This window comes from Coregonus clupeaformis, chromosome 1 (assembly GCF_020615455.1).
Source record: "Coregonus clupeaformis isolate EN_2021a chromosome 1, ASM2061545v1, whole genome shotgun sequence".
NCBI classification, from domain to species: domain Eukaryota; kingdom Metazoa; phylum Chordata; class Actinopteri; order Salmoniformes; family Salmonidae; genus Coregonus; species Coregonus clupeaformis.
The window spans coordinates 24,396,115-24,416,693 of NC_059192.1; the positions used below are offsets into that span (position 1 = coordinate 24,396,115).

General features: G+C 46.3%; 1 long non-coding RNA gene across 1 annotated transcript; it reads right to left on the minus strand.

Moving 5' to 3' along the window:
• Nucleotides 1-1,622: 1,622 nt before the first annotated feature.
• On the minus strand, nucleotides 1,623-20,272 carry LOC121582232. The gene is made up of 3 exons (XR_006003330.1): nucleotides 20,121-20,272; nucleotides 19,785-19,926; nucleotides 1,623-1,753 (listed from the first exon to the last, which is right to left on the minus strand). It is a non-coding gene; the product is annotated as an uncharacterized LOC121582232 (long non-coding RNA).
• Between the last annotated feature and the right edge of the window lie 307 nt (nucleotides 20,273-20,579).

The window sequence follows — 20,579 nt, forward strand, 5'->3', positions numbered from 1 at the left end:
GGTGACCCCCGGAGCACAGGTACCCACAGGAGGACCCTGAAAGACCCCTGACACCCCTGGGACTCCTCTTCCCGCCTGTAACCTTGAATAAAGAACTCTGAATTTGAACTTGCGCTCTTGGGTCCTCTTCTGTTCGTGACACCATCTTAATATTGAGTTCACTCCCAATGCTTCCCACAGTTGTGTCAAGTTGGCTGAATGTCCGTTGGGTAGTGGACCATTCTTGATACACATGGGAAACTGTTGAGCGTAAAAAACCCAGCAGTGTTGCAGTTATTGATACAAACCGGTGTGCCTGGCACCTACTACCATACCCCGTTCAAAGGCACATAAATATTTTGTCTTGCCGATTCACCTTCTGAATGGACTCAAGGCTTAAAAAACCTTATTTAACCTGTCTCCTCCCCTTCATCTACACTGATTAAAGTGGATTTAACAAGTGACATCAATAAGGCATCATTGTTTTCACCTGGATTCACCTGGTCAGTCTATGTCATGGAAAGAGCAGGTGTTCTTAATGTTTTGTACACTCAGTGTACAGTAAGACAGAGGGGCGCTGTTTCGCTCACTCGGATGCTTTGTTCGGTGAGACAATTTCAGCCACTTGCAAATTAAAGGACATTTGGCAGGTGCACAGTGCATTGTTCGGATGCTGGAATTATTTTGGATGAACGTGCGAAGGTAACCTACTTTTTGAAGTGATTTGTTTGGCAATCAGATGAAAACATCTTGACTGATTGTGTTCATGGCACATTAAAAGGTAATACAGTTTCACAGTTAAATTATTTATTTACTATAAAACCCATGAACATTTTTTTTTGCATGCGCTTAGGGCCTCCAAATCACTAAGTCTGCCTTTGGGCGGGTGGTTGAGAGAGAAATCTCTAATGAAATGACATTTTGTTGGAGCCTGGATCGTGTTCATCAGGGCACACCATAGCAAAAAGTTTTGCAACGGTAAATTAGAACTAGGATTTCTTATTGAACAAGGTCAGATGGTACCTCCCCATTTCACTCTGCATACTTTATTCTTCAGTTTCCTGCCTTGAGAACATGACCCTTGAGTAGCTGCTAGTTCCTGTCTCCTTCGTGGTTTTTGCTTGCATTGTAATAAAGTACATAATACATTTTGTCGTAACTGACTATATGCAGATTGTTCTGGGGCACTCATTCAAACAGGACCACAGTGTTGCCAGGTCATGCTTCTCACATACATTAGGGCTGCTCTTTCTTTGGGCAGCTGGCAGACCATTACTTTTGATGTTTTTTGAAAATAGAAATTGAAAAATTGGCGAGTTGAAATAATTAATTGTATGCAGAGCAGGTGTTGGCAACATAGTAGATTATTATTCTAATAGCTTTAGGGTTACATTAGGGTAGGTTTAGATTAACAATTAGGGGAGATAAAGTATATTTTAGAGTTATTCCACCTGTACTGCAATGTCATTTCCCCCTTCTTGTCAGTAGACAGTTTATGGGCAGATTGAAATTGCATAATTTGGCCTTTCCTATTCCAACCATATTCAATGACAATGTCTTGGAGAAGAGAGCCTTCGGGGTATGTCAGTTTTAATGTGGTTAACAACTAATAAAACACAAACGTTTTGAGTGAACCCGCAGTGTGCTTTTCGTTTAGCTGCAATCGAGTTGAGGCCTTCCATCCTTCCCACCCTTCCGATAGATTATCAGAAGGACATGACGTCCCCACAGCCCATTCTGGTCCATCACGGTCATATCCATCCCCAGAAAGACACTGTAGAAGAAAATATGATCTATGTTAGGCTGTTTCTTTTGGGGGGACATGACAGGAGCAACCAAATTATTACCTCCACTGAAATCATATTTCAGGTATATGTCACAGGCATATGTCACGGGTCTGGAAGTACTCAAGAGCACATCATAAAATCGGTCAACTCCAAGAAATTGCTGTACGATACACTACAGGGACAGACTAAATGTGCATGCAGTGCTTTCTGACTGACATCCATACTGTAATTGAACTAATGATTTGCTTGCACACAACTCAGGTTCAGTGCAATATTCCAAGGTACGTTGGTAAGAAATGTAGACTGGCTTTAAACCATTGAGAGAGAACAGTGGAATGAAAATGTTGGTGCCACAATGACCACTGCCTTGGTCTGTTGTAAATGGTGAGAGTACACTCTCTTGTGTACTAAGCATGTATTGCAATGAAAAGCAAACAACTGAACATGGCCTACAGTCCACAAATAACTTTTAAGGCATTGTTTTAACAGTCCTGTCTCCGTCATATAGGCAATATTAAGTCCACAAACCCCTAACAAGCCTCAATCCCATTTATTGAGGATTGAACTGTAATACAAAAGGGATAAACCAAACAATACACGTTGGTTTAATAGTTTGGTCTCTTAGATGCTTACCTATGCGATGCAGAGTACATGCCAACAACTGGAATTGTATGAACACATACCAGGCCAAATATAGAGACACATATGGCTTTGACACAGACATAACTTTATCAGGAAGTAAAAGGTGCTGGTGAGGCCAGCACCTAGGCTATAGAGAACCAGGTCCTCATCTCACTGACAGGGTAGGGACCAGCTCACGGGTCACAAGGTGCCTTCGGATGGAGATTGGGACGGGGCCAGAGGGAGAAAGGAGACCTCCTGGAAGGGAGGGAGGGAGAAGGCCCATCATTAATTCATATGTCCTATCACATCTAATAACAAATGTTCAGTGATGAGAGCTCTTCTCTCCTTCAATGTGATGGTCCAGGACTCCTCGCCGCTCTTTTGAAATAATGTCAGGCATGGGTGCGGACTTGACTACTTCTTTGTTTTTTTTACCATGTAAGGTCTCATTTAGCCTAGATTTCCAGGCTTCCTCCAGAGACTTGGATGGATGGCATCGCGAGACTATGTCTAAATAAATACCCGGTAATTTCTGAACCATCTAATAAAATATTATATCCATCAGTACTGAGCTCTGTAGGGCACTCATCCAGGTACATCCTCAGCAACCCTCGCCATTGGCGACCCATGAGTTTCTGCTGGCCAGGTTTCGGACGTGTAGAGAAGGGCCAGAACCCGTAAAGATGCACATTTACATTTACATTTACATTTTAGTCATTTAGCAGACGCTCTTATCCAGAGCGACTTACAGGAGCAATTAGGGTTAAGTGCCTTGCTCAAGGGCACATTTACGTCATTTAGCAGACGCTCTTATCCAGAGCGACTTACAAATTGGTGCGTTCACCCTATAGCCAGTGGGATAACCACTTTACAATTTTTTTTTTGGGGGGTAGAAGGATTAATTTATCCTATCCCAGGTATTCCTTAAAGAGGTGGGGTTTCAAATGTCTCCGGAAGGTGGTGAGTGACTCCGCTGTCCTGGCGTCGTGAGGGAGCTTGTTCCACCATTGGGGTGCCAGAGCAGCGAACAGTTTTGACTGGGCTGAGCGGGAACTATGCTTCCGCAGAGGTAGGGAGCCAGCAGGCCAGAGGTGGATGAACGCAATGCCCTCGTTTGGGTGTAGGGACTGATCAGAGCCTGAAGGTACGGAGGTGCCGTTCCCCTCACTGCTCCATAGGCAAGCACCATGGTCTTGTAACGGATGCGAGCTTCAACTGGAAGCCAGTGGAGTGTGTGGAGGAGGGGGGTGACGTGAGAGAACTTGAGAAGGTTGAACACCAGACGGGCTGCGGCATTCTGGATGAGTTGTAGGGGTTTAATGGCACAGGCAGGGAGGCCAGCCAACAGCGAGTTGCAGTAATCCAGACGGGGGAGATGACAAGTGCCTGGATTAGGACCTGTGCCGCTTCCTGTGTAAGGCAGGGTCGTACTCTCCGAATGTTGTAGAGCATGAACCTGCAGGATCGGGTCACCGCCTTGATGTTAGCGGAGAACGACAGGGTGTTGTCCAGGGTCACGCCAAGGCTCTTCGCACTCTGGGAGGAGGACACAACGGAGTTGTCAACCGTGATGGCGAGATCATGGAACGGGCAGTCCTTCCCCGGGAGGAAGAGCAGCTCCGTCTTGCCAGGGTTCAGCTTGAGGTGGTGATCCGTCATCCATACTGATATGTCTGCCAGACATGCAGAGATGCGATTCGCCACCTGGTTATCAGAAGGGGGAAAGGAGAAGATTAGTTGTGTATCGTCAGCGTAGCAATGATAGGAGAGGCCATGTGAGGATATGACAGAGCCAAGTGACTTGGTGTATAGGGAGAATAGGAGAGGGCCTAGAACTGAGCCCTGGGGGACACCAGTGGTGAGAGCACGTGGTGCGGAGACAGCTTCTCGCCATGCCACTTGGTAGGAGCGACCGGTCAGGTAGGACGCAATCCAGGAGTGAGCCGCGCCGGAGATGCCCAGCTCGGAGAGGGTGGAGAGGAGGATCTGATGGTTCACAGTATCAAAGGCAGCAGACAGGTCTAGAAGGACAAGAGCAGAGGAGAGAGAGTTAGCTTTAGCAGTGCGGAGAGCCTCCGTGACACAGAGAAGAGCAGTCTCAGTTGAATGACCAGTCCTGAAACCTGACTGGTTTGGATCAAGAAGGTCATTCTGAGAGAGATAGCAAGAGAGTTGGCTAAAGACGGCACGCTCAATAGTTTTGGAAAGAAAAGAAAGAAGGGATACTGGTCTGTAGTTGTTGACATCAGTGGGATCGAGTGTTGGTTTTTTGAGAAGGGGTGCAACTCTTGCTCTCTTGAAGACGGAAGGGACATAGCCAGCGGTCAAGGATGAGTTGATCAGCGAGGTGAGGTAGGGGAGAAGGTCACCGGAGATGGTCTGGAGAAGAGAGGAGGGGATGGGGTCAAGCGGGCAGGTTGTTGGGCGGCCTGCAGTCACAAGTCGCAGGATTTTATCTGGAGAGAGAGGGGAGAAAGAAGTCAAAGCATAGGGTAGGGCAGTGTCATTAGACTTAACAAATGAGGATCGGATGTCGTCAATCTTCTTTTCAAAGTGGTTGACGAAGTCATCCACAGAGAGAGGGGGATTCAGCAGGGGAGGAGAATGTGGCAAAGAGCTTCCCTAGGGTTAGAGGCAGATGCTTGGAATTTAGAGTGGTAGAAAGTGGCCTTAGCAGCAGAAACAGATGAAGAAAATGTAGAGAGGAGGGAGTGAAAAGATACCAGGTCGGCAGGGAGTTTAGTTTTCTTCCATTTCCGCTCCGCTGCCCGGAGCTCTGTTCTGTGAGCTCGCAATGAGTCATCAAGCCACGGAGCTGGAGGGGAGGACCGAGCCGGCCGGGAGGATAGGGGACACAGAGAGTCAAAGGATGCAGAAAGGGAGGAGAGGAGGGTTGAGGAGGCAGAATCAGGAGATTGGAGGGAGAAGGATTGAGCAGAGGGAAGAGATGATAGGGTGGAAGAGGAGAGAGTAGTGGGAGAGAGAGAGCGAAGGTTGCGGCGGCGCATTACCATCTGTGTAGGGGCAGAGTGAGTAGTGCTGGAGGAGAGCGAGAGAGAAAAGGAAACAAAGTAGTGGTCGGAGACATGGAGGGGAGTTGCAGTGAGATTAGTAGAAGAGCAGCATCTAGTAAAGATGAGGTCAAGCGTATTGCCTGCCTTGTGAGTAGGGGGGGACGGTGAGAGGGTGAGGTCAAAAGAGGAGAGGAGTGGAAAGAAGGAGGCAGAGAGAAATGAGTCAAATGTAGACGTAGGGAGGTTGAAATCCCCCAAAACTGTGAGGGGTGAGCCATCCTCAGGAAAGGAACTTATCAAGGCGTCAAGCTCATTGATGAACTCTCCAAGGGAACCTGGAGGGCGATAGATGACAAGGATATTAAGCTTAAATGGGCTAGTGACTGTGACAGCATGGAATTCAAATGAGGAGATAGACAGATGGGTTAGGGGAAAAATTGAGAATGTCCACTTGGGAGAGATGAGGATTCCTGTGCCACCACCCCTCTGACCAGATGCTCTCGGGGTATGCGAGAACACATGGTCAGACGAGGAGAGAGCAGTAGGAGTAGCAGTGTTTTCAGTGGTAATCCATGTTTCTGTCAGCGCCAGGAAGTCGAGGGACTGGAGGTTAGCATAGGCTGGGATGAAGTCAGCTTTGTTGGCAGCAGAACGGCAGTTCCAGAGGCTGCCTGAGACCTGGAACTCCAGGTGTGGGGTGCGTGCAGGGACCACCAGGTTAGAGAGGCAGCAGCCACGCGGTGTGAGGCGTTTGTGTAGCCTATGCGGAGAGGAGAGAACAGGGATAGGCAGAGGCAGTAGCAAATGGCTACAATAATGCAGAGGAGATCGGAATGAAATGAACTAAACATCTGGGAAAGGAGAGAGTAGGGCCTCCCTCACCAAAACTTCCACCTCAGAAACTATAATTGTTTCACTGAACCACCCGAACAAAAACTCTCCCAACTTCCACTTTTAGAAATTAGAATTGTTGTGAACTACAGCGGTTCAATGTTTCAAGGAATAGACTCAACTTACTTTATTCAGCTAGCTAACTATGTGTAACGATCCCGGCTGTCTGAGTCGGGTCCTGTCTGGTGACTAGTGTTCCTGTTCGTAATCTCCAGTTTCCCGAGGGTTCGGGAACGCTCCGGGGAGCGCTCTTGTTTTCCGCACCTGCATCCCATCAGCAATCTGCACACCTGGTCCTGATCATCACCCTTCTTAGGCTCTGGCCGAACATCCAGTTCCTGCCGGATCGTTAGCCATGAACAGTAGGTGTATCAGAGTATCAGTCCTAGAGCGTCTAGCGTTAGTTTTGTTGTTTGGTACCTTGTTGGTTTATTGTTACTTACCTCCGTTTTTGTTCCATCTGCAGTCACTCGTCCGGAACCTTCACCCTACCTCTGCCTGATGGTCGGCGGCTGCCGAGCCATCACTGGACCAACCACTGCACCCTCAACAACTCATCCACGCCGCCCGCTCTGTCCCTGGATTATTCTGCACCTTTTTTGAATCTGTAATAAACCCTCACCTTCGTTCAACTCTCCTTGTCCTGGTCTGCTTCTGGGTTCTGTCTGAGGGAACCGTGACACTATGACACCATAAACTAGCATGCTAGCATCCAATAACACACAGTTTAGCACCAATACTTGGTTACAACAAACTACCAATAGTGTGTTAACACACTAAACAGATAATTCGTGTCCGTGTCTAATTCCTTTCATAACGCAGCAATAATTAAACGTTGGCTAGCTAGCACAAATATATTGTATTTAGCTGCTACAGTACAGTTAGCTGGTCGTGTTGGCTAGCTAGCAATGGCTACTGTGTTGACTTAGTTTGAAAAACGGCTAGCTAGCTAGCTTCAGTCTACACCCGGCACCGCCGAAAACAATGCTAACCTACAATAACTACCCACAACAGCCCACGATGCCTAACTATGACACCATAGCTAACTAGCATGCTAGCATCCAATAACACACAGTTTAGCACCAATACTTGGTTACAACAAACTACCAATAGTGTGTTAACACACTAAACAGATAATTCGTGTCCGTGTCTAATTCCTTTCATAACGCAGCAATAATTAAACGTTGGCTAGCTAGCACAAATATATTGTATTTAGCTGCTACAGTACAGTTAGCTGGTCGTGTTGGCTAGCTAGCAATGGCTACTGTGTTGACTTTGTTTGAAAAACGGCTAGCTAGCTAGCTTCGTGCTGCGGGCCTACCTACAATACCTAACTACAATCTAAATACATAATTAAGCCTTACTCGACGAAGCCCAAGCTATGTATAAAGCCAAACTTACCCGACGCCAGCTGACATTTGTCTTCTGCAATCAGTAGGTGTAATTAAGTACAGTAGCTACTAACTACCTAACGTTGATGCCTCAGATAATGAGGTTAGAAAAACGGCTGAATGGTAGGTAGCTAGCTGGCTTAATTACAGGTACTCTTAAGCGTGAAATAACATTGGAGACAACTATTCACCGTTGCTAAACGTTACCAGTAGCTACCCGCTAGCTAGCTAGCCTCGTGCTTCGCCGGGCTCCGCCGTAAACAATACTTACCTACAATAATTACCTACAGAAACCTACAATAACTACCTAAATAACTACCTAAATAAACTACCTACAATACCTAACTACAACTACCTACCTACAATCTAAATACATGGTTTAAGCTTTACTCAACACCATATAAGAAGCCAAGCTTACCTCCTGCTAGAGAAAACACAACCTCTCCCGACCACTGCTACCCAGACTGTCATTTGCCAAAGACTGGCTAATGGCAGTTAACGGTAGTTAGCTACTGTTAACTGACAACGCGTGACATTTGCGCTCGGCACACAGTTCCAAAGTCAGACTCAACAAGCATACAACCTTGCTGTACTAAACCTGTTCACCTTCAGGCCCTGGTATTCCGGGTTTAGGAACACGGGCCGGACTAGGTCGTGGTTTTCCTGGAGAGTGTAAACTGCACAGCGGGGAGGAGGAGCGTTTAAGAGATTCCACAAAAGGGCGCCGAAGTTCCATCAGTGAGGCAAACCTATCAGAATGGTGACCAAGTTTCAGACCGCTCAACACAGAGGAACCTACTTAGTTCTCCACAAGGATGCTGGGATTGGCAGTCACAAGGTTGGTCTTGTTGCCAAAATCTCTCTCATAGCATTGGTTCAAAGGGGGAGAGAGGGGGGGGGGAGACGGGGGAGAGAGAGAGAGAGAGAGATGGGGGAGAGAGAGAGAGAAGAGAGAGAGGAGAGGGTGAAAGCGGGGGGAGAGAGAGAGAGACCACTGGGCACACCACATCATTTCAACATTAACAGTTGGGAAATATTTGGTCGACGCGAAGACAGCCAAAGGTTTGTTGAATTCCCAATGTGTTATCACTATGCTTTCAACCATCTAAAAGCACAACAAAGTTAAAATGGGAAAACAATGTCAGATATTTTATTTATTTATACAACTGAATGTGTCATCACTGTACTTGATCTACCATCGCAACCAAACTATCTGAATTGCAGTTGGTATTGCATTAAAAATACATGTTACAAGTGATCAATGCTGTTTGAGATTCTGCACAGATTATTATACCAATTGTGAAGATCTCCACAGATCTGCAACCTTTGCATGCTATCTTAAACATGCACGCTTTCTATGATTACATAACAAGACACTTATAGTTACAGTAATCCCAAAATGTGGCCATGGATGTTTTACTCAATTTAAGGTTGAATAAATACTGTTACATTAGTTTAGAAGATAGCCTTCACTTTAGGCTATTTACTGTAGTACAGAGTTAATAGTGAGATATGTTTGGTTGTCTACACAACCAAATATCAACATTTGAAGTGGATCTACTGCTTAGCTAGTATTAACTGCTTGGCTAGTTCCATCTATGCCACTGTCTTAGTCCTATTTTTTTACCTAGATTTTTGGTTGAGATGGAGATGTGAATCCTTCCTGTTTGGCTCTGTCCGGGGGTTTCTTCGGATGGGGCCACAGTGTCTCCGGACCGCTCCTGTCTCAGCCTCCAGTATTTATGCTGCAGTAGTTTATGTGTCGGGGGGCTGGGGTTAGTTGGTTATACCTGGAGTACTTCTCCTGTCTTATCCAGTGTCCTGTGTGAATTTAAGTATGCTCTCTCTAATTCTCTCGTTCTCTCTTTCTCTCTGAGAACCTGAGCCCTAGGACCATACGTCAGGACTACCGGGCATGATGACACCTTGCTGTCCCCAGTCCGCCTGGCCTTGCTGCTATTCCAGTTTCAACTGTTCTGCCTCGGTTACGAAACCCCTACCTGTCCCAGACCTGCTGTTTTCAACTCTTAATGATCGGCTATGAAAAGCCAACTGAGAGACCTGAGCCCTAGGACCATACGTCGGGACTACCGGCCGTGGTGACTCCCTTGCTGTCCCCAGTCCGCCTGGCCTTGCTGCTATTCCAGTTTCAACTGTTCTGCCTGCGGTTATGGAACCCCTACCTGTCCCAGACCTGCTGTTTTCAACTCTTAATGATCGGCTATGAAAAGCCAACTGAGATTTATTCCTGATTATTATTTGACCATGCTTGTCACTTATGAACATTTTTGAACATCTTGGCATGGTTCTGTTATAATCTTCACCCGGCACAGCCAGAAGAGGACTGGCCACCCCTCATAGCCTGGTTCCTCTCTAGGTTTCTTCCTAGGTTTTCGCCTTTCTAGGGAGTTTTTCCTAGCCACCGTGCTTCTACACCTGCATTACTAGCTGTTTGGGGTTTTAGGCTGGGTTTCTGTACAGCACTTCGAGATATTAGCTGATGTAAGAAGGGCTATATAAAATAAAATTGATTGAAAATTGAATCCAACATCTCTATAATTAACTTGAAATCAACCAAAGCTTGAAACCTATACGTATCGTTTATTTTTTGTTGAATCCTGGGTTAAATTGAAACAATAGCTGTTGATGACTTTTCGCAAATGCTAAATAGGCCTAAATAGCATCATTGACTAAATATGATTACATTGATAAAGTATGGTTACATTTCATTTGGTCTGTTAAACCTACTCTTTGGAATGACTTTAAAAAATGCCAACCGTGAACCTAGTTTTAAAGTGGAGATCCCTCAGCAATTATTCTCACGATAGCACTGTCACACCCTGGCTCTGGGACTCTAGATGTTGAGCCAGGGTGTGTTCATTCTATGTGTTTATTTATATGTTGGTAATTCTGGTGTGTTTATTTCTATGTTGGCTAGAGTGACTCCCAATCAGAGGCAACGAGTGTCAGCTGTCGTTGGTTGTCTCTGATTGGGAGCCATATTTATACTGTCTATTTTCCCTTTGTGGTTGTGGGTTCTTGTTCCGTGTTCGGTCATTGTTATCGTGGACTTCACGAGTCGTTTCTTGTTTTGTTGATTGTGTTCTATTATCACTAAAGATAATAAAGTTAAACATGTTCGTTCATCAGTCTGTTCAATACGACGATCGTGACAGAAGAACCCACCATGCAACGACCAAGCAGTGTGTCCAGGGGCAGCTCTTGGGCTGGACATGGGAGGAAGCGCCGGGAGAAGAGACGGTGGAGGCGCGCCGTAGAGAGGAGCAGCGGCGCCAAACGGGTCAACGTCGGACAGGCGAGAGGCAACCCCAGAAAATTTTTAGGGGGGCACACGGCATGGACGACGGGGCTGACGGAGGCAAAAAAGGGGCGGATTCAGAAGGCCACCAGGTTACGGATACACCGCCCTGTACGTCCCTGTCGCGGATGCTCACACGGAGTGTGTGAGGGTAGGCATTCAGCCAGGACGGGTTGTGGCCGCTCTTCACTCCAGGTCTCCTATCCGTCTCCACAGCCCGGTTCGGCCTGTCCCTGCTCCACGCACCAAGCCTACGGTGTGCGTCGCCAGCCCAGTCCGGCCAGTCTCTGCTCCACGCACCAAGCCTACGGTGTGCGTCGCCAGCCCAGCCCGGCCTGTCCCTGCTCTACGCACCAAACCTACGGTGTGCGTCGCCAGCCCAGTCCGGCCTGTCCCTGCTCTACGCACCAAGCCTACGGTGTGCGTCGCCAGCCCAGTCCGGCCTGTCCCTGCTCCATGCACCAAGCCTACGGTGTGCGTCGCCAGCCCGGCCCGGCCTGTTCCTGCCACTCGCACCAAGTCTACGGTGCGCGTCGCCAGCCCGGCCCGGCCTGTTCCTGCCACTCGCACCAAGTCCCACGGTGCGCGTCGCCAGCCCGGCCCGGCCTGTTCCTGCCACTCGCACCAAGTCTACGGTGCGCGTCGCCAGCCCGGCCCGGCCTGTTCCTGCCACTCGCACCAAGTCTACGGTGCGCGTCGCCAGCCCGGCCCGGCCTGTTCCTGCCACTCGCACCAAGTCTACGGTGCGCGTCGCCAGCCCAGCCCGGCCTGTTCCTGCCACTCGCACCAAGTCTACGGTGCGCGTCGCCAGCCCGGCCCGGCCTGTTCCTGCCACTGCACCAAGTCTACGGTGCGCGTCGCCAGCCCGGCCCGGCCTGTTCCTGCCACTCGCACCAAGTCTACGGTGCGCGTCGCCAGCCCGGCCCGGCCTGTTCCTGCTACTCGCACTAAGCCAGGGGTGCGAGACGTCAGCCTGGTAAGGCCTGTTCCTGCTACTCGCCACTAAGCCAGGGGTGCGAGACGTCAGCCTGGTAAGGCCCGTCCCTCCTCCACGCACCAAGCCAGGGGTGCGCGTCGTCAGCCTGGTAAGGCCCGTCCCTCCTCCACGCACCAAGCCAGGGGTGCGAGTCGTCAGCCTGGTAAGGCCCGTTCCTCCTCCACGCACTAAGCCAGGGGTGCGAGTCGTCAGCCTGGTAAGGCCCGTTCCTCCTCCACGCACCAAGACAGGGGGGCGCGTCGTCAGCCTGGTAAGGCCCGTTCCTCCTCCACGCACCAAGCCAGGGGTGCGCGTCGTCAGTCCAGCACAACCCGTGCCTGGGTCACCAGTGCCTGGTAAGGTACCGGTCAACTGCTCCACTATGGAGCTGAAGCTAACCGCTCCTGCTAAGTCCAGTTCAGCTCCAGCCGGCGGGGCCAGACTGGACCAGGGGCGCTATGGGGGGTGTATTGGAGGGTGGTGGTCAAGGCCGGAGCCAGAACCGCCGCCGAGGAGGTATGCCCGCCCAGCCCTCCCCTGTTTTGTTCAAGTTGAGGCGCGGTCGCAGTCCGCGCCTTTAGGGGGGGGTACTGTCACACCCTGGCTCTGGGACTCTAGATGTTGAGCCAGGGTGTGTTCATTCTATGTGTTTATTTCTATGTTGGTAATTCTGGTGTGTTTATTTCTATGTTGGCTAGAGTGACTCCCAATCAGAGGCAACGAGTGTCAGCTGTCGTTGGTTGTCTCTGATTGGGAGCCATATTTATACTGTCTATTTTCCCTTTGTGGTTGTGGGTTCTTGTTCCGTGTTCGGTCATTGTTACCGTGGACTTCAAGAGTCGTTTCTTGTTTTGTTGATTGTGTTCTATTATCACTAAAGATAATAAAGTTAAACATGTTCGTTCATCACGCTGCGCCTTGGTCTGTTCAATACGACGATCGTGACAAGCACATAGGTAATAGTCAGTGACAAATATCAAAGCTAACCTGGGCTTCGTTAAAACCCTGGATGGGAGACCAACTGGAAAGCTGTAAATAGATCAACTTACCAGCAAGAGGTGCTGCCCAGCCTATAGTTTTTTTCTGATAGTGGATATAACGTTGAAGATCGGACATTGTTTCAAAGGTACAAATTCAACATATTTTATACTTGGTTTGTCTATGTTGAGAATTGGTTAACATGATGAAACAATCCTGTCGTTGAAACTTCACCCTCAAAACAAAATTTTATGTAGATTACTTTTTGAAAAGCCAATGTATGTTACACAGTGTCCACGTCACAGTACGTTGACAAAAAAACATTGAAACAACATTGATTCAACCAGTTTGTGCCCAGTGGGTAGTGAAAGCAGGTTCAAGATTCCTCTTTGGACTTTGCTGTTAGTTCACTATTATGTTAGCATGTGTGCATGTCAATGCACAGCTGCGGTTGTATCGGATATCCCAGATCTAGGGCAGCAACAGCACTAGGTCTGGGATTAATGACAGATTATCTTGGTAACTTCGAAAAGGGAAAACAAATTGTTCCGGGGAGGATCCTCTTCAGATAGAAAACTCTACCAACAAATCATGAGTTTCGGTAGGCGGGGCTTAAAATGCGGGCGGGATATTTACGCTAGGGCAACAAGTGGATAAGGCCGTGACATAAGAAAGCCGCCTGTCCTAACTCCACCCTTTCCTCTATGCCAAACTGATGTTGTACAGTGCCTTACTCTGTTTGTTCAGAACCTAACAGTACCAATGTTCCAGCTTACACGTCTGTACGTATACAGTGGCTTGCGAAAGTATTCATCTCCCTTGGCATTTTTCCTATTTTGTTGCATTACAACCTGTAATTTAAATTGATTTTTATTTGGATTTCATGTAATGGACACACACAAAATATTCGAAATTGGTGAAGTGAAATGAAAAAAATAAGTTGTTTAAAAAAATTCAAATAAATAAATAACGGAAAAGTGGTGTGTTCATATGTATTCACCCCCTTTGCTATGAAGCCCCTAAATAAGATCTGGTGCAACCAATTACCTTCAGAAGTCACATAATTAGTTAAATAAAGTCCACCTATGTGCAATCTAAGTGTCACATGATCTCAGTATATATTCACCTGTTCTGAAAGGCCTCAGAGTCTGCAACACCACTAAGCAAGCGGCACCACCAAGCAAGCGGCACCATGAAGACCAAGGAGCTCTCCAAACAGGTCAGGGACAAAGTTGTGGAGAAGTACAGATCAGGGTTGGGTTATAAAAAAATATCTGAAACTTTGAACATCCCACAGAGCACCATTAAATCCATTATTTAAAAAATGGAAAGAATATGGCACCACAACAAACCTGCGAAGAGAGGGCTGCCCACCAAAACTCACGGACCAGGCAAGGAGGGCATTAATCAGAGAGGCAACAAAGAGACAAAAGATAACCCTGAAGGAGCTGCAAAGCGGAGATTGGAGTATCTGTCCATAGGACCACTTTAAGCCGTACACTCCACAAGCTGGGCTTCACGGACGAGTGTCCAGAAAAAAGCCATTGCTTAAAGAATAAAATAAGCAAACACATTTGGTGTTCGCCAAAAGCCATGTGGGAGACTCCCCAAACATATGGAAGAAGGTACTCTGGTCAGATGAGTCTAAAATTGAGCTTTTTGGCCATCAAGGAAAATGCTATGTCTGGCGCAAACCCAACACCTCTCATCACCCCGAGAACACCATCCCCACAGTGAAGCATGGTGGTGGCAGCATCATAATGTAGGGATGTTTTTCATCGGCAGGGACTGGGAAACTGGTCAGAATTGAAGGAATTATGGATGGCGCTAAATATAGGGAAATTCTTGAGGGAAACCTGTTTCAGTCTTCCAGAGATTTGAGACTGGGACAGAGGTTCACCTTCCAGCAGGACAATGACCCTAAGCATACTACTAAAGCAACACTCGAGTGGTTTAATGGGAAACATTTAAATGTCTTGGAATGGCCTAGTCAAAGCCCAGACCTCAATCCAATTGAGAATCTGTGGTATGACTTAAAGATTGCTGTATGGCAGCGGAACCCATCCAACTTGAAGGAGCTGGAGCAGTTTTGCCTTGAAGAATGGGCAAAAATCCCAGTAGCTAGATGTGCCAAGCTTATAGAGACATACCCCAAAAGACTTGCAGCTGTAATTGCTGCAAAAGGTGGCTCTACAAAGTATTGACTTTGAATAGTTATGCAAGCTCAAGTTTTCTGTTTTTGTGTCTTATTTCTTGTTTGTTTCACCCCAAAAAATATTTTGCATCTTCAAAGTGGTAGGCATGTTGTGTAAATCAAATGTTACAAACCCCAAAAAAATCAATTTTAATTACAGGTTGTAAGGCAACAAAATAGGAAAAATGCCAAGGGGGGTGAATACTTTCGCAAGCCACTGTATACGTACAGACGTGTAAGCTGGAACATTGGTACTGTTAGGTTCTGAACAAACAGAGTAAAAACTCACGGACAACTAGAAAAAGCTCAAACCAAGTTTATTCACCCACTGGGTCATACAGCTGCAAAGACAAAGACATGTTTACACAAGCACCTATATGTATACCCTCCTACTAGGAGGAGTCAATTCCTTGCACATCTAGACAGCCAACACATCTCTGTTGCTAGTCAGGAACTTAATTGGTTCCTCTCACTGGTGTAGTCATGGCCCTGCCTGATGCTAGAACCTTCGTGGGCGTGGATGTACAGTGGGGAAAAAAAGTATTTAGTCAGCCACCAATTGTGCAAGTTCTCCCACTTAAAAAGATGAGAGAGGCCTGTAATTTTTATCATAGGTACACGTCAACTATGACAGACAAATTGAGATTTTTTTTCTCCAGAAATTCACATTGTAGGATTTGTAATGAATTTATTTGCAAATTATGGTGGAAAATAAGTATTTGGTCACCTTCAAACAAGCAAGATTTCTGGCTCTCACAGACCTGTAACTTCTTCTTTAAGAGGCTCCTCTGTCCTCCACTCGTTACCTGTATTAATGGCACCTGTTTGAACTTGTTATCACTATAAAAGACACCTGTCCACAACCTCAAACAGTCACACTCCAAACTCCACTATGGCCAAGACCAAAGAGCTGTCAAAGGACACCAGAAACAAAATTGTAGACCTGCACCAGGCTGGGAAGACTGAATCTGCAATAGGTAAGCAGCTTGGTTTGAAGAAATCAACTGTGGGAGCAATTATTAGGAAATGGAAGACATACAAGACCACTGATAATCTCCCTCGATCTGGGGCTCCACGCAAGATCTCACCCCGTGGGGTCAAAATGATCACAAGAACGGTGAGCAAAAATCCCAGAACCACACGGGGGGACCTAGTGAATGACCTGCAGAGAGCTGGGACCAAAGTAACAAAGCCTACCATTAGTAACACACTACGCCGCCAGGGACTCAAATCCTGCAGTGCCAGACGTGTCCCCCTGCTTAAGCCAGTACATGTCCAGGACCGTCTGAAGTTTGCTAGAGTGCATTTTGATGATCCAGAAGAGGATTGGGAGAATGTCATATGGTCAGATGAAACCAAAATATAACTTTTTGGTAAAAACGCAACTCGTCGTGTTTGGAGGACAAAGAATGCTGAGTTGCATCCAAAGAACACCATACCTACTGTGAAGCATGGGGGTGGAAACATCATACTTTGGGGCTGTTTTTCTGCAAAGGGACCAGGACGACTGATCATTGTAAAGGTAAGAATGAATGGGGCCATGTATCATGAGATTTTGAGTGAAAACCTCCTTCCATCAGCAAGGGCATTGAAGATGAAACGTGGCTGGGTCTTTCAGTATGACAATGATCCCAAACACACCGCCCGGGCAACGAAGGAGTGGCTTCGTAAGAAGTATTTCAAGGTCCTGGAGTGGCCTAGCCAGTCTCCAGATCTCAACCCCATAGAAAATCTTTGGAGGGAGTTGAAAGTCTGTGTTGCCCAGCGACAGCCCCAAAACATCACTGCTCTAGAGGAGATCTGCATGGAGGAATGGGCCAAAATACCAGCAACAGTGTGTGAAAACCTTGTGAAGACTTACAGAAAACGTTTGACCTGTGTCATTGCCAACAAAGGGTATATAACAAAGTATTGAGAAACTTTAGTTATTGACCAAATACTTATTTTCCACCATAATTTGCAAATAAATTCATTAAAAATCCTACAATGTGATTTTCTGGATTTTTTTTCCTCATTTTGTCTGTCATAGTTGACGTGTACCTATGATGAAAATTACAGGCCTCTCTCATCTTTTTAAGTGGGAGAACTTGCACAATTGGTGGCTGACTAAATACTTTTTTCCCCACTGTATATGTGTGTATTGGGACTGTTCCTTCTCACTTCATCTGACCTGAGCTCGGGCCGAATTCCTCGCTCCTCCCTAATCCACGGCTGTCCTACCTTATCACTGACTGAAACCAGACTGTTGCCTTTTGCCTCCCTCCTTAAGATCCATGGTATTTAACAATAACATGTTTGACAGAATGTAAACTTTCTGCACACCCTCTTGTCTCAGTCAATAACTTTCCATACACCTAGTTCTTATCCACCCTCCATTAACCCCAACATATACAGTGGGGAAAAAAAGTATTTAGTCAGCCACCAATTGTGCAAGTTCTCCCACTTAAAAAGATAAGAGAGGCCTGTAATTTTCATCATAGGTACACGTCAACTATGACAGACAAAATGAGGAAAAAAAATCCAGAAAATCACATTGTAGGATTTTTAATGAATTTATTTGCAAATTATGGTGGAAAATAAGTATTTGGTCAATAACTAAAGTTTCTCAATACTTTGTTATATACCCTTTGTTGGCAATGACACAGGTCAAACGTTTTCTGTAAGTCTTCACAAGGTTTTCACACACTGTTGCTGGTATTTTGGCCCATTCCTCCATGCAGATCTCCTCTAGAGCAGTGATGTTTTGGGGGTGTCGCTGGGCAACACGGACTTTCAACTCCCTCCAAAGATTTTCTATGGGGATGAGATCTGGAGACTGGCTAGGCCACTCCAGGACCTTGAAATGCTTCTTACGAAGCCACTCCTTCGTTGCCCGGGCGGTGTGTTTGGGATCATTGTCATGCTGAAAGACCCAGCCACGTTTCATCTTCAATGCCCTTGCTGATGGAAGGAGGTTTTCACTCAAAATCTCACGATACATGGCCCCATTCATTATTTCCTTTACACGGATCAGTCGTCCTGTTCCCTTTGCAGAAAAACAGCCCCAAAGCATGATGTTTCCACCCCCCATGCTTCACAGTAGGTATGGTGTTCTTTGGATGCAACTCAGCATTCTTTGTCCTCCAAACACGACGAGTTGAGTTTTTACCAAAAAGTTATATTTTGGTTTCAGCTGACCATATGACATTCTCCCAATCCTCTTCTGGATCATCCAAATGCACTCTAGCAAACTTCAGACGGGCCTGGACATGTACTGGCTTAAGCAGGGGGACACGTCTTGCACTGCAGGATTTGAGTCCCTGGCGGCGTAGTGTGTTACTAATGGTAGGCTTTGTTACTTTGGTCCCAGCTCTCTGCTGGTCATTCACTAGGTCCCCCCGTGTGGTTCTGGGATTTTTGCTCACCGTTCTTGTGATCATTTTTACCCCACGGGGTGAGATCTTGCGTGGAGCCCCAGATCGAGGGAGATTATCAGTGGTCTTGTATGTCTTCCATTTCCTAATAATTGCTCCCACAGTTGATTTCTTCAAACCAAGCTGCTTACCTATTGCAGATTCAGTCTTCCCAGCCTGGTGCAGGTCTACAATGTTGTTTCTGGTGTCCTTTGACGCTCTTTGGTCTTGGCCATAGTGGAGTTTGGAGTGTGACTGTTTGAGGTTGTGGAGAGGTGTCTTTTATACTGATAACAAGTTCAAACATGGCTTCCATTAATACGGGTAACGAGTGGAGGACAGAGGAGCCTCTTAAAGAAGAAGTTACAGGTCTGTGAGAGCCAGAAATCTTGCTTGTTTGTAGGTGACCAAATACTTATTTTCCACCATAATTTGCAAATAAATTCATTAAAAATCCTACAATGTGATTTTCAGGATTTTTTTTCTCAATTTGTCTGTCATAGTTGACGTGTACCTATGATGAAAATTACAGGCCTCTCTCATCTTTTTAAGTGGGAGAACTTGCACAATTGGTGGCTGACTAAATACTTTTTTTCCCCACTGTACATTCCTTATACATGTACAGTAATAAGTTCTAGTCTGGTAACATAAATAAGTATATTTAAAGCTAGAATCCAACAGTACATTGTGGGAAGTAACTCGTCTGTCCAGAGAGACCAGTTGTTGGGTCTCCCCAATACCAAACAGAAGTGATGTACCTAATGACAAAATGGGTGGAGTCTATCTCCGGTCCACAACTGCTGCTTGTCAGAAACCCTCCATTGCGGTCAGATTTGGAAAGGGCTGCACCTGCACACAGTATTCTCCCATTCACTGACGTGAACAGCGCCATCAAACAGATGAGCTCAAAAGAAACGAACATCTTTGAACCTACGCATTGCGAAATGTTTCTCAGTAATGAATGTTATAAAATAATTGAGAACAAACAAATACCGGTTTAGAAACAAATAATGAATACTAATTGAATTTCTATTCTATATTCCCCGGTGAGGTAGCCACCTGCGGATACAAACCACTTTCATATCTTGGACACAAAACACTCTGCAAATGATAAGTAAGCATGTGCTGACAATTCATAAGCCATGATAGGCCCTACATTCATTCATTAATTACACACATAAATCATGGGTACATATGACACCAAACTCATTATGATTCATACCACAGTCTGTTGGTTACCTGGACAAACATGTTGAACAGCTTTGAGGTGACCAGGAGCTTTTTCTTGTCGCCGTCATAAGTGACGTTTGACCACAACGGAATGTTGGCCTGGGTCACAACAATCCTGGAGGGCCCTTCACACGTCTTGGCCAGTTGAGACCTGTGAAGTTAGACATAATGCACTGATAGTACCCTAATCCTTTCACTTCTGGGTATAAATATACGTCTATCCTTGCATTCAATACAGTCAATCACTAACAGCTTACAGATAGACTTTATTATTGTAATTGTTTTATTTAGGCTATTTAACCAGGTACGTCAATTACAGAAAAACATCTTATTTACAACAACTACCTTGCAAAAGAAGTGTGTAGAGATATAGAAACCCGGTTGACCGGTAAACGACTGGACCCTGAGGGCAAGGAGCTGAACCGTCCGTCAGTTGAATACATATTCTTTCTATCAAAATCAGTAGAGTTGGGCTAGTCTTGGATGGACTCTCTGAGTCATGCCCCTAATGTCAAATAAGATGCATAACAGAGTAGGTGGACACGTATGGCATGGCAATGAATGCAGGAGATAAAATAAAAATACAAGGCTGTAGGAGGCTGTGAGTTAGCTCTCAAACTCTAGCCGGCATTCTGGCTTCTCCCTACAGTTCTCAGCTATTAGCTTCACCCACGACTGCCTCATGTGAACTACAATCCCGACACTGTGTTTTAACGTTTAGAAACGTCAATAATCATTGCTTGCGATACGGCTTTCGAAACATATGGCCCTTATCTTTCATCAGCGAGAAAGAATCCTTAAAAT